This window comes from Malania oleifera, chromosome 9 (assembly GCF_029873635.1).
Source record: "Malania oleifera isolate guangnan ecotype guangnan chromosome 9, ASM2987363v1, whole genome shotgun sequence".
Classification (NCBI taxonomy): Eukaryota; Viridiplantae; Streptophyta; class Magnoliopsida; order Santalales; family Ximeniaceae; genus Malania; species Malania oleifera.
The window spans coordinates 83,382,894-83,398,695 of record NC_080425.1 but is presented as its reverse complement, the minus strand read 5'-3'; positions in this window follow the sequence as shown (position 1 = coordinate 83,398,695).

The following is a 15,802-nucleotide window of genomic DNA, read 5'->3' as shown; positions in this document are numbered from 1 at the left end:
AGTTCAATCAATTTTGAAATTGTTAAATTTGAACTTGGCTCGATTACAAGTTCTTAGACCCGAACTTGATTTGAGTGAGATTGACTTAATTATAAATTAAATGCTTGTGTGAGAAAATATTTGCTCTCTTTAGCCCATTTTACATGAAGAAGGAAATTAGGTCGATGAAGGATGTGTGAATAATGTTCGAAAATTTTAGAAGTGAAATTATTTTATTAAATCACTTGCGTATTCTTGGTTTGTAGATTTATTCGTTAATAAATAAAAAATCGTAAGATTGAGAACATTTTAGGAAGAATCGAGGAAAATATTGATTCGTAATCAGCTCGTCTGTATTTGAGTTATGTTTCGGTGGAAAGATTCTAAATTCGATTGGTGTGTATTTTTAGATGAAATTTAAAATATGTTTGTATTGCATTTTGTCAAGCTCGCACAAATTTAAATTTGAAGTTTGAATTCTTAGTTTTCAGATATTGGATTAGTTTATTCCATGAGCTTATAAAAAATAATAATTCACAAAAAGTTAACAATATTAATTTAGGTTATTGGTACAAGAATGTATTAGGAACTAAAAATTATAAAATTGGAGGACCAATTGGTATCGTCATGAAATATTATGAAAATAAAAATGAGATTAAAAACTTTAAATTAAAGCATAACAAACATGAAAAGTCAACTTGTTTTGATAATTTTTGGACCTAAATAAAATGAAAAATCAAAGTAGTGACTATATATTGGATGCTTTTTTATTCTTTTTTCAAAAATAAAAAATTAATGAATGTTTTTATTTTATTTTAATTTAAATGAAAATTTTATTTTAGTTTGCACTAAGATCATGAACAACCTCGCATTGAATTTTGAAATTACTAAAAACACTTATCATTGTTGCAATGCCTTGGAGAAGGGGTTTGAGGTGGCGAAAAATAATAATATTGAAGGTCAATGGAGTTGCCACTAATATGCTATTTACTTAGGTGTGGTTAGTTAACCTAATTATTACTTGTTGATGGTCTCTAGATTAATCCTAGGCTAAGAAACATGTGGTCTCGGTTTGCTTTTATCAGAATTGGGATCAGGAGTTTAGTTATGTGAGGAGGGTTTTTCTAACAGTTGATTTCCTAACGACTTATTCCTTTATGCGTGTATTTTATCCTTGTTAGAAAGCTTATATTGATAAGCTTAGGAGCATTGATCAGTACTGAGTTTCATTGATAAATTAACATTTTAATTGATCAATCAAATTAAAAATAGATAAATCAATCTTTATTGTAAATTTCTTAATGACATATTCTTTCATGTGTGTATTTATTTTCATGTAAAGTTCATTTCCTTGTGTTTTTTCGTCTTATGAAATAAAATCTTGTAAAATTTTATCATATGAGCCCCGACAAAATGGGATGTCTACAATCATAATAACTAAAAATTAAAAATTAACAAATACTTAAAAATTATAAAGAAAAACTAAAAATTGTCCAAATGCATAAACGTGCTATTACCACAAGGCACCACGATGGCTGGAGTCCTCCGATTATAAAAATAATAATAATAATATTATTATTATTAAAATATATTTTAGCTCTCGTCATTATCACAATACTCTAAAATTGATGACAAAAAATAAAATGTATAATACAAAATATTATTTGCAATAAAATTTTTTTTTTAAAAATATGTATAAATCTATAAGTCTCACGAAGAAATAATCCACGTCAATGCCGTAAAAAGGTGCGACTGGCAGGGCATGGCTGTAATTTCACACTCCGCAGGTTACAAAATTCTCTACGTTAACGTCACCACCAGTCCTCATCTCGCTGTCATTAAAATATATATATATATATATATATATATACAGTTAAAAGTAAAGGCTTAGCATAGGGTCGGCGGTGGGTCCCACCGGTGTACGTCAACATCATGTGGGGCCCATGGGGTCCACATGGTCAGATCTGCGCGCTGGAGCGTGGAAAGGATTGTTTTTTTTATGTAAAGAAAAGATTGCCAGGTGTCAAAAGGAATTTTGCCATATTTATGACAGCAAGCTCGGTGTCAGTGTTAGCCCATCGGTCACGCATTTTGCATGACTGTCCCAGCTCCTCCAATTGCCCTTTGCCACGTGTGTAGATGGGGTCCACAGATGCCTTCGCCGCCCAGTCCTTCCCGGCGCTACGTTCGCTGTCACCCCGCGCGTTCCTTTAGCAGCAAGGGTCATCCACAAAATGGCAGGCAAAATCGAGTGCTCATCGCTCTCAGTCGTTCAACCGTCCACGTGGCGTGATCTTGCCTGTTTTGGACTCACGAGAGGACATGAGAGATTGGGAGACGTGCATCAGTTCAAGTCCTGCAGGGTCTTGCTGATCTGATATCCATAGTGAGGTAGCATGATTTTTTTGAAAAAAAAAAATAATATAAGATGTATTGTATTTTTTAAAAATTTTATATTAATTTTAATTTAAAATATAAAATTCATACCCACAGCTATTAGCGTATTGTCACATTAATTTTTAATTTGACTTGCCGGATATTTCCAATTTCATTGAACTTAGGTACCAAAAACTTCCTTATTGATGCTCCGTGATTTCAATATTTTTTATATTTTTAGCCACTTGTCACGTCACAGTTGTATTCTTTATCTTATAATCTTTCGTTAATTTTATTTTCTCTTAAAGTCTAAAAATTAATTCTAATATATTTCTTCACATTCAAGTAGTAATATACATTTTGCCCTTTTAAGTTACGATAATTTAGTTTTACGGTTTGTTCGAATGTTCAAATCAAAATCTCCATGTCATTTTTATTACGTGTCATTTTATAATTAAAGAATGAGTGTAAAATGAGGATCAAACTTTTTAGTTCCAATTCTTATATTTAATTTGTAAAAAATTCATTCTTTTTAATATCGTGTGTTGTACTTAGATTCTATCTTGAACCACTTGTTGCCTCCAATTTTATAGTTAGGGGTGGCAAAACGGATTAGTGGGCCGAGTTTGGGCGGGTCTTAATCAAGTAGGGGTTAGACGGGTTTGAGTTTAAGTTGACATTTTTTTACTAATAAGTAACTAACATATAAACTTAAATCCGCTCATTTAATAAATGGGTCATAAATGGGTACCCGTTAAGAATCCGTTTAAAAATATAATTTATTTATTTATTTTAATTTTTTAATAATTTCTTATAAAGTGATATTTTTTTTTAAAATAAATAGTACTTTTTATTTTATTTGTTAATATCTTTACAAAAAAATTTGTTAATATATTTATAAAAAATATAGTAAATAATACATCTGTTTAATTATTATTTTTAAATACAATATATATATATATATATATATATATATATCTCAAATTAAACGGTCATAAGATTTCTTTCTCTTTTTTTTTCCAAATAAAAACTAATTTTGCCTCTCTCTCTCTCTCTCTCTCTCTCTCTCTCTCTCTCTCCATGCATGCATTTATATATAAAGTGTGATTAAGAATGAGTGTAAATGCACAATGAGTGTGTGAATGGTTGTGTGTGAATAGTAGATATTTAAATTGATCTAATTACTAGCTTTTATTGTAAATAATATATTATTTGAAGTGTTAGATTGTATATATTAAATTATATAACATTATCTGGAGATTTCGATTTTTCATTTTGGATTATATCTTGATATTTTAGTTTAAAAGGGTTTGGGAATAAACTCATTTTCCAACTAGATTAAGAATCTATTTGGATAAATGATTTTATATGAGGAAAGAAAAATAAGGAAGAAACTCATTTTCTCTTATATTTTTCTTACCTATTAAATTCTTTTTAAAATAAGAGTTTATTTTAATATGACTAAAATTAAGAATATATATATATATATATATATATATATATTATATAACCAGGAACTCCAGTCTTGGACGAGCCTTTCAAACCTCCCCAAGCAGCACCACATCGGAAGGAAAACTGACCAAACATAAAAATATGAATTCCTTAATAACCAAACATGGAAATATGGATTCTTTCATATTTTCCCTTCCTTTCCCTAATATTTCCCAAGATCCAAACAGAGGCCAGAAGTTAAGGGTTTCAAATACCATTATTTGGAGAAAAAATTATATTATTTTACACAAATCCTTATTATCAAAATAATTAAATCTCAAAAGAAAAAAATAGAATTTTTGAAACTTCAAAGGAGTGTTTGTCTTTTTGTCGAACCTAATTGGAGGTGAGTGTTTTTATCTTATGTCAAAATATTTTGTTCCCATATATTTAAATTTTTATTAAAAATTTCTTGTAAATTTTTTTGAGTTTTGAAATATGTTAAAGGAAAAGTAATAATTAAAAATTAAATAATAGAGAAAAATCTTCTTTTTAGGGTTTGGATGAGTGGGGCCCATGAAGACTCTTTTTTTCTTTTTTCTTTTTTGTACCTTATGCTGCAGTTATAAATGCTTTTTCGATTTGTTCGGTGGGCGAGGCCCAGGCCCAAATCCCACAAATCAAGGTCTTTGGTACACAATGACTAGTTAAGGGGTTTTTTATCACTGTAAAAAATTAGAAAAATAAAAATAAAAATTTTAAAATAGAAACTAAAAGATTACAAATTAAAACTAATGCAAATTAAAATTTTAATAAAAAAATATTATTTTCATATTTAAATCAAAATACTATAAAAATATGGCTAAAATAATAAAATTACAAATAATGCAATTTAAAAAATTACTATAATAAAAATAAATATTATTATGATTATTTTACTTAATTGTTCTACTTTCAAAATTTACTTTAAAATAAAAATTTTATTGGACATGACAAATTAAAAAATAGTAAAAGTATTTTTTTTTAAATTGCCTTTATTATTTTTTTAAAAAAATTATGTATATATTTCTTTTAACTATGTTTAAAAATTCATATGATCATAAAAAAAAAAATTATTTCTAGATATTAAAATTTTTGACAATAAGTTGTCAAAACAACTAAAAATAAAAAATTTTGGTTTTCAATCTTTTGGCTACCAACTGAAAACTGGCAACAAAAACAAGCGTGTTTTTATAATATGTTTTTTTATTATGAAAAATCAAAAACAGAAAATCGAAAACAACAACGATACCAAATAGTCCCTTTGAATTTGGATGAATCTTGACAAATTTTAATACAATTTTACATTACATTTTTTCCAAATTCAATACAAATCAAAATCTAAGGCCCCCCAATTATATGGTTAGGTAATTAGGTTTTGATATTGTTTATTGAACATACCCACCAAATAACATGTAGCTAGATTTGTCTTGAGTGATACATATATGCGTATGTAGGGGTATACTCCATTTGGTTTGGTTTGGTTATGGGCAAAATCAAAAACCGAACTAAAAATTATGGTTTTGCACTTCTCGAACCGAAATCGAAACCGAACTGAATGTGTTATTCCATGGGGTACCGAATATTCTACGGTTCAGTTATGATTTTTTTTTTTAAATTGATTTTCAAAATATTTAACATTTATTTTTCATAAGACAAAGTCGGCGTTACTGCGTTAGCAGAGAGAGGTAGAGTTAGCGTCTCTTCTTCGGCAAGAGAGAGGAAGAGCTGGCATCGTTGCTTCGGCAAGAGAGAGGCAGAGTCGTCATCAGCATCGGCAAGAGTGAGGCAAAGTCGGTGTTGGCAAGAGAGCAGATCTGTAGGAGGAGCAATGAACTGAAATCTCATATTCCAAATCTGAAATCAAGAAATGAAACCCTAGTCCCCAGCGCATATATATTAAGTAAATATATTAATTTATACATATATATATTTTATATATAAACCGGTTTTAGGTTGGTTATATGTAGATTTCGGTAGGATTTCGATCCGATTTTCGATTTTTCGGTAATTTTTGTACACCCGTATGCGTATGTGCGCGTGTGTATGACATGCATAATGCGTATATTTTTTGGTATATATGATCAAAAGACATTGACCTCTCTTGAGATTTGATAAAAAGACACAGAGCTTCTATGAGGTTTTAAAAATTCTAAGGACCACCCTTGAGGTTTAAGAGTTCTAGAAACCTTCCAGGAGATTTGTCAAAAAGATACAAAATTTCTTTTGTATTTGCAAAAAGATAAGTCTTTTGAGAGAATGTTTGTATCTTTTTGACAAACCTTTGGGAAAGTGTATATTATTTTTGAAATCCCAAGGGAGGTCAATGGAATTTTAGAAACCTCAGGGGGAGGTCCATGTCTTAATGTCAAAACTTAAAGCACGTGAGTGTCTTGCACTTTTGATTTTCTATAGTCACATAGTATTATTTTAGTATTATAATAAAAATGTCAAAAGATATCAATAAAAAAAGAGTCTATAAAATGTACAGATAAATTTTAAATTTTTTAATAGATTCACCATGAAAAAATTCATTTTAATTTTGAATATCCAACGTATTGATCAGCTTCGCTAAACCTCATCAATATGTTTCCCTTGTTAAAATTCCTTGGACCTTCCACCTGCAAAGCCTTGATCTCTAGCAAGGATCTAATCTAAAAACATGCACAAGCTTTGAATCTAACGTTTGTTTCAAGTGTACAATTAATCATGATGGAGAGACTATAGTCTAATATGAAGTCCAACAACATAGACCTTGATCTCATGCAAAGGTTCTCAAGACTATTAAGTCCACAATTGCAACTTTGCTAGTGAAGCAACTGACCTCCTTGCTTTATGATCTATATACTCTTGGTGTGTTGATACATTGTGTGACGACCACCTTCAACTTAGTCTTGAATCTTATGTTAGGGTTTGAGCATTTATTTACTAATTAACATTTGAAAAATTTGTTCGGATCAAATAAGATATTACCAAAATGAACCAATAGTTAATAGACCCAATTCTCTATTAATACGTTCAAAAAATCACCAAATTGTTATCGATAAGATTTTGACTTAAATTTTATCTCTGTTGTCAGAATGAGTATGTGATGTTGTCATTAATGTCAAGCTTTCTTGATCAAGCTTTAAATTTCGTTCTTATGATTTCTATACTCATATGTATCACGATCATGGTCATATTAAATCCAATAGCATTTGTTTGTATCAATTTTTACCTTCCTAAGTCATTAACTCGACTGTCATTTTGAATCTCCATTTAAATATCTAAAAAAGAGGAGATCCATAACGATATGGCTATTGTCCATCCGTGAGGATAATCTGGCAAACTATTTTCAAATTAGAACTCTAGTGATAGATTATTTGCAAACAATAAAAACAAAAAACAAAAATAATAAAAGGCCCAAAGATGCTCTTGTATAATATAAGTGATTTGCAGAAGATGCTCTTGGAAATAATGGGCAAAAGTGATTTGGGTATGATGTATAACATAAGAAAATTCTCTTGTACTTGACAAACATTTGTTTGGTTCTTTATTGTATTGAAAAACTAGGGCCTTATGTGTAGAGGTTGTTGGTCTTTTTGGTTTGTTGTTTCACCAAGGTTATAAAAAGGTATAATTTAACATAAATTTTGTTACTTAGAAAATTACCAATCTTAATGAGGTTGATAAACTTATTTTGCTATCCACACTTTTTGTCCTAGACTCAATATGGCATGATCGATTTTGTAACCTGTTCACTTTAGTCAATCATCCCGACATTCACTTCAACCTCATTGAGTATTTATTTACTTCACTATGATTTGATTTTATTTAAGAGTACTCTTGTATAGACCTAGAAAAATGAATAAAAATCCATTAATTTGAACCAAATATGATCAGCTTAAATTAATTTACAATTGATTTGCGTGTTAAATTAGTCGAATATAGTTCAAAATTTTTTATTCACTCCTAAACGAGTTAGCTGGTAGATTTCAAGTTTTATTCGATATCTATTTGCCTATCTGTTAATAACTAATTAATGCCCAAAGTCATAGAAAATTTTATATGTCCATGCTTATTAAGCATTAATTCAACCAACATAAGTCCAACTAGCCAATATGCAATCCCATACTACTAACTATTGTACTATTATATGCACCGATCTAGGTCTTTTCTATGCCCACATTCAAATTCAAGTTTAAATACTTAATTCTCGTGATCAAAACAAAAGTTCTAAAGTCATAATCTAAATTTTTTGTTTTGAAAAAGTAAAAAATATTCATCTCCCTTTAAGTTTGGCAAACAGATAGGCACCTCTCCTGAGGTTTTAAAAAGTCCATCAACCTCCCTAAGTTTTCAAAAATGTAAGGCCGTCCCTTTAGCTTGTTAAAAAGACATAACACTCCTCTCAAATGACTTTGTCTTTTCGCAAAATATAAGGACATGTTTTTGTTTTTTTGGCAAACCTCATGAGAGGTCCTTGAAATTCTTAAAACCTCGCGAAGGTCTTGAAATTTTCAAAATCTCAGGGTAAGTCAGTTTCTTTGTCAAATCTTAGGGGAAATCAGTGTCTTTTATTTAAAAAATTATAACTTTGTAATTACCTATTAAATATTTAATAATTTACTAAAGAATAATTTTAAAAAAAACTTCACTTATTATGTTACAAAACAAATTGTTCATCGAACGATAAAAAAATTTATACAAAGGGATGAAAATGATAGGTTGTCCGTCATCCACAACAAATTATTCAATTCGAATAGTCATAAATCCCCCGCTTAATTGAGTCGAATATAAAGTATAATTTCCTCACCTGATAATCTGACTAATTTGTCAAGGATTACTCAACCCACTTCTTCACTTTACCCTATCTAACATTATATTTTTAAGCCCACTAAACAATTTATTTGGCCTAAATTATGCAATAAAAAGCTGCATCACTACAAACAAAATGACATGGATTTCCATATACCAAGCTTGCATATAATTATTGGACATATATGCTATGCTACAGAGGAGTAATGTCCATCATGTGGGGCAGTTCATTTTATCTTTTTTTTTTTTTTTTTTTTTTGGACTGTAATGAAAAAAAAAATGTTAGGATCATGTGGGGCGCTAAAAATTAGATTATTAAAAAAAAAGTGGGTATGAAATTTGAGATACACACATGAATGTATACATATACAATTAAAGATTATTAATTTCTCGTACATTACTTAGCATTTTAATTAGTTAAGTAATTAATTCTATGCCGACCCTAAATACACTGACCTACCTTTGACTAAACCTACACCTTCCCTTTCAGATTCATATAAAATATATAATATATTATTATGCGGCTAAATAGTTAATTAATAATGTAATTAAAAAGGTGTGATTCTACCTATAGGTAGCTATTAATTAGATTTCCAAATATTCAAAGATGGGCTCGTAGGAAAACCTCGACCCTCCTATGCTATTTATCCCTCTATATCATTAATTCATTGACCATGCAATATATATATATATATATATATATTCAGTATGGGTATGATACTGATATAAAGCGTCCACTGTGATCTGACCTGTTGGCTGCCCACGATGTGGCATTATTTTAGGCAGGCATGGGTTTAAACTTAACCCCATATATATAATTATTATAAAAACGCACTCTTGCTTGAAGAGAAGTATTTAAAATAATAATAATAATAATAATAATTTACATGATTCGACCGTGAACCTATGTCCATAGACCCTTGACATAATTTTTCACTATATCATTAGTGAAACTATGTTTCGATTTTATTTCTCAGTTATATATATATATATATATATATATATGTGTGTGTGTATATATACTCTTAAATGTAAATTATAAAATACCCCCACAAACAATAATAACAACAAAACTAAGCCTTTGTCCCATTAAGTGGGTTCGGTTATATGAATCATTTTTCATCAATTTATGCGATTATAGTTCATTTCTTTTAATAGATTGAAGGATATTAAGTCCTTAAATTAGGTCATGCCTAATGTAATTACATTAGATCATGTTTGGAACAAATGTACCATATGGTCCTGCCCCATATCACACATGGAGCTCAGGGCCCTTCAAACCCCCTCGCGTGAAACTGGGGGTGAGAATAATTCAGTTAAAATCAATTTAATTGAGTAAATTATAAAATATACAATTATAAAAATTATATATAATTTTTGATATTTTTATTATTAATTTATTTTTTGCAATTAAAAAATGCATAAATGAATAAATGAATAATAATAAAAATAATAATAATTTGAAGGGCATGTGGATGAGCTGGGAGAGCATATTGAAGCTGGGGGTGATCAGATTCCCATTTCAAAAACTAAATCATTGAGGAATAAAAACAAGAAACTGACAAAACAATATCACTTATTTACTTATTTTTTAAAATTATTATTAAAAAAATAATTGATGGCAGCAAGGTTGCTACTCTGGGAGGGGGAGTACGTAACATGCTCATCGAAAACATGAACAAACAGAAAGACAATGTAGCTCCACAAGTAATCCCTTTTTTAATTACCATATAAATTAATCACAGCTTCATCCTCACATTGAAATTGCTGTGTATTAATAATTAATTATGCATGAATTTAGAGCTTAATTAATTAAAAGCCAACCAATCCCGTTAATTAGATATAATTTTAATTGTATTTTATTTTTTCTATGTATGTATGTACTTATGTACTTATTGTCGAGCGCTGATTAAAATTATTTATACATAGAATCTCTCTCTTGAAGTGTTTCACTTAGATCTAGAGTTCTCTTTGCTTGCTCATGCTTCGTGTTTCACTTAGATCTAGAGTTCTCTTTGCTTGCTCATGCTTCTTTTCTTTCTTTCTTCTTTTCTTTTTTGAGTCAGAGTGAGGCGACCAAGTCAAAAAAAAATAAAAAAAATCGAAGCAACCCGTACATTTTGTAATGCACCAATCTTACTGCTTCATGTTGATTAGTATTTTTTGTGCTAAATGACAGTGATCTCCGGTCACTACAAAAAAATAGGTTTTTAGTGACGAAAGAATTAGTGACGGTTTTAAAATCGTCACTAATAGTGTTGTATTAGTCACGGTTCTTCAAAAGTGATAGTTTTAGCAGCCGTCACTAATACAACACTATTAGTGACGGTTTTAAAACCGTCACTAATACTTTCGTCACTAAAAACTGCGAGATAAATAATTTTCGCGCAAAATTTTTTTCTGAAAAATATTCGCGACGATTTTATGGTATTAGTGACAAATTAAATTCGTCACTAAAAGTAACTTATTAGTAACGATTAACCAACTGTCACTACAAATATTTATGAATATATAAAAAAATTTAATTAAGGGTATTAGGTTAGAGTATTGGTGACGAATTACAAAATTCGTCACTATTGGTCATTATTAGTGACGGATTTGACAATCGTCACTAATACTTCACTTTTTATAAAAAAAAATAAAAAAATTTGAGTTCATAGTATTAGTGACGAATTTGTAAATTCGTCAATATTGGCCTATTATTAATGACGAATTTGAGAACCGTCACTAATACTTCCTATTTTTAAAAAAATTAAAAATTTTAAATTCAGAGTATTAGTGACGAATTCATGAATTCGTCACTATTGGTCCCTTATTAGTGACAGATTTGAAAATGCCACTAATAATGCCATTTTTTTAAAACAAATAAAAAAAATTTCAATTCAGAGTATTAGTGACGATGTTGTAAATTCGTCACTAATAAGGGACCAATAGTGACGAATTTATAAATTCGTCACCATTGGTTCTTAATTAGTGACGAATTGTGGACCGTCACTAATGTTATGTCATTTAAAAAAAAAAAAAAGACGGAGAATAATAGTGACGGTTTTGAAACCGTCACTAATGCCCAAAATCTCTTATCCCTATCCGTGGGATATTTTTTCCTCCTATTCTCCTGACTCCTCCTCTTACCCGCGGTGAGATCGTCTCTCCCAGTCTCCCGCTGCTCTCTTTCGGCTTGGTGTGCCATGTTCGTCGGACGTCACAGGCTTCGTCGGAGCTCTAGCGGACTGACGGCGTGGTACGCCCTCTCCCAATTTCCCACTGCGACCCCCATCGAACCCGACCCTTTCCCAGTCTAACTCCCGCTGTTCCAGCCAATTGACAGCCTTAGCTTCTCGCTGGACACCTTAGGTTTGTTCCTTTGTCTTTCTTCTTTGTTTATTTTTATTTTTATTTTTATTTTGGCTGGAACCTCAACAATATATTAAATTTCTAGGGTTATTTCTTGTTTTTAAAATATTCAATCCCTAACCATGTTTTTGGGAGCATGGAAAATTTTTAATTGGTTTGCTTAGATATAGACAAAATTTAGTTTTTGTTTGGAGTTATTTTAATATATAGAAATCTACATTTAAACTCAAAATTTTTGCTTTCAAAAATACATATTATCACTTTATTTTTTAATCTTCAATAGTAATACTTAGTCTTAATTATGTATATTTAAATAAGTTGCTCCTATTTTTTTTTAAGAAAGACGGCACCTCCAATTATTTATTGATAACCCTTCACTTTTGGCGGAGGAATACCGTGATTACAAGACAATCAATGGGAGATAACAAAAGATAACACGTTAAAAACCTCCCAAAGAACAAACCCAACATTCAGCCAAATACCGGATTACAAGTCTAAACAAAATAAAACAAAACAGGACCTACAAAACAAACCTCACGCAACAAAATAAAACAAAAGATAATCATCATAAAGCATAAGTAAAAACCAAAAGGAAATCAGTTAAACATATTTCATATAAGTTGTTCCCATCTTCTCCAATTTATACAAACAATTGCAAACTCTAGGGAGTTGACTATTATTTGTAAACAAACTATTCCTCCCCATAGCACCTTGTCGAGCCAAGGCATCTGTCACTTTGTTCCCTTCTCTATACCAATGATTTATCGAAAAATCAACTCCCTCCAATAAACCAATAAGCTGCTCCCAAAAATCTCACAAATACTACAAGGAGTACTTCCTAGCTCTTATCCAATTAACTACAATATTCGAATCACATTCAATATCGATACAGGTATGGCCCAAATGTTTGCAAATCTTTATTCCCTCCAACACAGCTCTCAATTCAACATCATTATTTGAACAAGAACCAAAATATTTTGAAAAACCAATCACAAAAGAACCTATATGGTCTCTAAGGATGCCACCACCACCCGCCGGACCTGGGCTCCCCAGACTGCTCCCATCCAAATTTAGTTTCAACCTCCCTTGCCTCGGTTTTAGCCATCTCACACTTTGCATAGTTTTAATTCTTTTATTCATAATTTGCACTTCCAAATTCTGAAATACCCGAAAATCAGCATCTTTTAACTGAACCATTTCTGTCATGTTCCTACTCAAAACCCCCACCCAATACTTAATGGAGAGCCACACATTAGTACTACTCTCTAATTTTCCTCCCATTCTAGCCACACATCTCCTTCTCCACAGCCTCCAAACTACTAAACAATAAATCAAACCCATCAATGAACCCAGTTGAGAGAACCTGGAAGCCTTATTAAACTACATTTGGACTCTTTCTTTCCAATTTTGTGGCCTAAGGAAAGAAACACTTACCACCACCGAAACCTTCCTCCAAACCTCGGAAGAAAGCTCTCACTTATTTAACACATGCTCCAAATCTTCTGATTGCCTCATCTCACAACAATTACACGCCGAAACAAGTGAAACCCCCACCCTTCTCACATTTTCATCAACACTTAGGCACTCAAAAGTAGCCTTCCACATACAAATAGAAATTTTTTTCGGTAACCATTTGATCCAAACCCACTTAGCCCAATCAAAATTTGGAGCTCTAACTCTGATAACATCCCATGTGGATTTTGTATTAAAGTAACCATCCTTTTCCGGGAGCCGTAACAGAATATCCGAAGAATTTCTAAGATTTCCCACTTTTTCCATCACTTCATTCGCTTTACCAAACCCCAGAATCCTCTGCAAATTTTCCACATCTCACGCATTATTGATAACCAAATCTTTTAATTTGATATGAGAATGTGCACCATTTGGACAATCTGTAAACAAAAGTCCCGAATCTAGAAACTTATCAAATCACAATTTTACATCTCTTTCTCTAACCTTCCACTTAGATTTACTTAATAGTTCAGACATACCTTGCAGAACTTTCCTCTAAAAGGACGAATCCGATCCATGCGATCTGCAAAGTGCAATATGTCCTCCTTTGACGTATTTAGCTTTAAAAAATCTTGCCCATAGAGAATTTTGTGTTAATAATACATTATAATTTTTTTTGTTTATTAAGACTAAGTATTTACATTAAATATGTATATATTATAATTATTTCGTTTAACATGTAATAAGAAGGGAATATATGCAATTATTAGATTATGTATTCTGATCACTTTTTTTTTTTTTTTTCATTTCCTTGCTTGAATTTTAATTCCTGGCTTCAACAGTGTCCAACTCTTGTTTTCAACAATGTTAAACTCATATACTATTCAAATTTAATATATACAATTTCATCTCATCCAAGCCCCTCCCACCACTAATAAGTTTAATATAAGTCCCTAATATAATTAGCTCAAGGCTCATAATTTGTTCAAAGCCTATGATTTCTTTTAGAACCACATGGCGCGACTTAAGGTTGAATGAGAAGCATAGGGCTTAGGATTTGCTTGAATGCAAATTTAGCTTAATTATGCTAGAATGAGCTATGGACTCAAAAACTATGTCAACTTGGGGCAAAAGGTTGGCTTGGGGTCAGAATGAGCTCAAGGCTTGAGATAAATTCATAAACATGATTGACTTAACTAGGCAAAAAGGAGTGCAAGGAATGGTTCTTTTAGTTTGGGAATGACATAATGCAAAGGAAAAAACATTCAACCAAAAGATGATTGCCATATTACTTAATTTAATAAGCTTAGTGGTGGGTCTTAGTTCTGCAAAGGCCCTTAGCATAGCCATTATTAAAGTCTTCCTAATTTCCTTGTCTTCTAAAGAAAATAATGGAGTGACAAAATGCTTCGTGGGATCACCTAGTCCATATATGTACCCTAACCCTTCTTCCCACAAAGAAACAATGATTTATCCTTCCACTTCTCGATGGAATCATAAATCTCAAGTAGAATGCTTGTATGCTACCCTCTCATGCAAAAATAGCACACTTTTGTAGGAAAACTGTTAATATAAAAAAATTTGAGAGTTAGAAATTGTCATTTCAACATTGACCTCAACCCAGAGGCAACCAAAGTCTAACAAGATGTATGCTAGCTATTTAGGGCAAACTATAAAGGTGGGAAGACAAATAACAAAAAACATTCTCAACAAAAAAATGTATAGGGTAAGCTTCAACCTAACCTTAAATGAAAAATCCAAACTTAATAAGATCAATGCTCCTAATCAAAAGAAAAAGGGAGGTGATGAAAAGCATAGTCCTCAAGAATGAAATATAGTTCCCAAATGACATTCAAGTTGACTTCAACCATAGAGTACTTGTAATATAAAGCCTTAGGCATCCTAGAGAAACTCCAAATGTAGGAAAACCCTTAGGCTCTATAACATCTAACCTATACTTGTATGGAAAACTTTATTAATTACATGTAGTCCGGTGCTAGATGAGTTATTGGTAAAACGAAAAAAAAAAATACTATATTATCACATTTAAATGTCATAAATAGACAATATGGATTGAATGAACATATAAGGTCACGATGGATTCACTTGGAGTTACCAATTGCACAGAGACATGAACCGCCTTGATATGGTAAACTAGGTTTTAAATTTAGAAATCAACATTTGCATCCATTAAAATGACAAACCCTTTCAGATGACATGACACCACCAAAAAAATATATGAAAAATTAATAAGCAAAGACCTAGTAATTAATTAATCTCATGCTCATAGGGTATGGGTATGCGAGTGGGGATGAATTGATAAGGGAAGAAAATTAAGATCAAAAAATCTAAATTGTAGATGGTCAAATCTAAT